Source organism: Pomacea canaliculata, linkage group LG1 (assembly GCF_003073045.1).
Source record: "Pomacea canaliculata isolate SZHN2017 linkage group LG1, ASM307304v1, whole genome shotgun sequence".
Classification (NCBI taxonomy): domain Eukaryota; kingdom Metazoa; phylum Mollusca; class Gastropoda; order Architaenioglossa; family Ampullariidae; genus Pomacea; species Pomacea canaliculata.
In genome coordinates this window covers 10,613,384-10,616,771 of record NC_037590.1, presented here as the reverse complement: position 1 = coordinate 10,616,771, position 3,388 = coordinate 10,613,384, and positions in this window count along the sequence as shown.

Here is a 3,388-nt window from a genome sequence, read left to right as displayed (position 1 = left end):
CTCAACAGTCTTTGGAGCCATGTTCAAAGCCTGTATGGTGCATTTATGATTCTTTTGCAAAAAGCAACTATGACAATCCCTTGCCAACTATTTTTCCTAGACATATATTTGGTATTTTGTTTTGATGTTGCATAGCAATAAGAGCATGCAGTTATTAAAAAAATAAGATATGAAGTAAAGACCTAAAATTAATCATCTCATAATGTGTAAGTTAACTGTATACAGCCTGAATCTTTGCCAATCACATGTGTTGATCTTTAGAATCAATAAGCACCATCTGCATCATCTAATTTGAAAGACTGAGCAATTATACACCATATGTCTATGCACTAAATCAATACAAACCTGGTGTCTCTTCATTAGTCACATAGGTCCAAGAATTTCGATTTGCAAGTACCTGAGTGCATTTTATGTAGGCCATATATGTGCAGACGTGTGCACAAGCCATCTTCCACTTTACAGTGTGTTTGAACAGCAAAAATACATAAAAGTGGTAATAATATATAATAAAATTTATACAGTTTATTTCTGCCATACAAATAATCTTAGGAAACAGAGGGCTCCTCTACTCCTCTATCAATCCTCGATTCATGTTGTTATGATTTGAGTCTCTGCTTGACTGCTTTGCAGGTCATTTAACGGTCACATTATCTTCCTGTCTGAATAGTTTGCTCCCTTTAGCATGTAATAGTTTCTTGAAAACACGAACAAAGTTTTTAAAAAATCAACAACAGCAAAAGGAATGCTTGTTTTCTCAGCCAAGGTGAAAGGTGGATCTCATTTCCGAGAAACTATTACATAATATGTTTTTAAAGTCTAAACTATGACTCATAGTATATTGTTACATGGCTGTGTGCCTGTAAATTGCGCTCTGCAGTCAGTATAGTTGATGGTTATGCAAGAGTGTGAGTGAACGTCTGCGCTGCATGCATTAGTTTGGAAGCTGAAAAATCTGGTTGCAATAGTGCAATAGCATGTGTAATTGTTGTAGGGTGTATAGCAGGCTTCTGGAAACTTTATCTTTCTTCCTTTTTATTTATATTATTATTTTTTTTGTACTAATTTACATCCTTTCAAGTTTGCTTATGTGATTGTAGTCTAGCCGTGTCAAATTCTGTAGTGCTTGCCCATGTACTCACATCAAATTTACATATTCTGACTCCTATCTACATTGTATAACTTTCAAACTGGTTGTCCTTACATCTTGCCCTCGACACTGATGCGCGGAAGTTTAAGAGGCCTTCTTTCTACATCTTGTGGAAAGCCTTCTGGCTATTAATGATAATCGGCAAGGTGATCTGCAGAGTTTGAAAAAGCCAGCGTGAATAGTCGAGAGACTAAATTTGGAATCCCTATAGGCAGATCGAATGGGTTAACCAGTGAATGTATTCCAGAGGCTAGATTTCTGACAAGGCTGGCAAAAAGCGTGCACAATGATACTCATTCCAGCCCCTCCATTAATTCCCCGTCTATGTTCACAAACTGACGAGGTCAGCACAGCCTGCAAGACCTTCAAGTCAGGGTCAGTGTGCCGTGTCACATCCATAAGCAACTTCTTTGGGTTTGGACCTACACGAACATCAGCAAAGATTTCTGGGACTGGTTGGTCGCTGAAGGATATATATAACTGCCGGGGTCGCAAAGCATTAACATATATTGCTTGCTACGCATGAGTGCTTTATTTCGGTTACAAGGTTAAGATGGCTGCCTGGCACTTTTCGAGCATCATTGCACATGAGTTCTCTCGACATCTATATATATATCACCTGAAAAAAGTATTTAAAGAACGCGCGCCCACACACACACACAGGTGTACGTATATTATTGTCTTCTTCCTTCTCAACCTTATACTGTACAGCTACTTTTTCAAAGCTATATATATATTATGAGTTGACAAAAATGTTACAGGCACACGCAGCCCCCCGACTCACCCTCCCTCTCAGTCACAAAACAATATATAATACGTATCTTTGACTCCGAGTGGCCTGCGGCCTTGTAGTCTGATCACGGACATGCACGTCTCCGTCATCTGTTCCGAGTAGTACGTATACGCTGTATAGTACGTGTGAAGCGCGCGCCAACTTAAATGTGTACGCACGTGTGATCCTCAATTTTTTTAATATTTGTTTTTAAGTCTGTATGCGAGCGTGAGCACAGAGATAAGGGTGTTGAGATCCATCAACAGGTTAAGGGGAAAAAAAACACTAGTTTATGTTAATTAGTCCTTAAATTGTTACTCGATCCTCGAGGAGCATATATATATGGTCGCAACAAAAAACAATTATCTCATCTCAGTTTGGCAGGTAACTTGACTTCTGCAATGCAAACGTGACATATGTTCTTGTGTCACAGGGTTCATCTGACAAATGTCACGTTAAGATACCTCATACGTGGAACTTCAAGCCTAAAACCATCTTCAAGGCTCGAGAAAGGGCGCTGACAACACGTACTTCGCATATTGTCAGCAGTTTTGTGCGCCTTGTAGATCCCCTACAAATATATGTCTACCACGTACAATGTCTCCACCTTGTTAATATATATCTGGTCTAGTCCGTCTAGAAAGAACATATTCTAGATGCTCTACTTCTATGCATTATACTCGGCATATATACACATTATCGTGTGCGCACATATGTGTGTATAATGTTGACAATGTAAATATACGTATAATGTATAAATAGTTCCTCGTTTACAGTATATATATATATTGTATTACCCAAACATAAACTTTCTTTGCCCTCCTCCTTTTTTTGGTAGACACCACATGGTATTTTTAACAAGCGATTTTAACATCCAGTTGTCGCTAACAAAACCAATCAAACCAACTCACCGGGAAATAACAATTTTTATTAGCTTTTATCTATGTCTGGCTATTGGATCACAAATAATCAAAATCAAGACATGAGTTCATTGGCTTGAATGGTCCTGCGCAGGGCACCCAACAAAAATCAGACGCGCGGTATTGTTAAGCTCACGAAGTGAGAAGCTCATACAGTCCGTGTATAGCACGTGCTATAAGTTACAGGACAATTAATTAATGTGCTAATTGTATTACAGTTCGGCCAACTGTAAATTTCCCTTGGCTGACAACACCTGAAGTGCGTACGTGTTCGTGGAGAGATCGATGGAGGGAGAAGGAAAAGAGATCATCAATTGATCTGCCCACGCCCTCAGTCAATGATTAATTAAACTAGTATTGTAGCTGTGTCGTCTATATACTAATATATAATTTCTTTATTTTATGATGTACATGCACATACACCATAGCTATTATAATATGCACATATTACCTTCATTAATGGACATTAATATACACATCCACCTGAGACTTAATTACAATTTTATATTTTAAATCATATGAAAAAAATACGAAATAAATAAAACACAC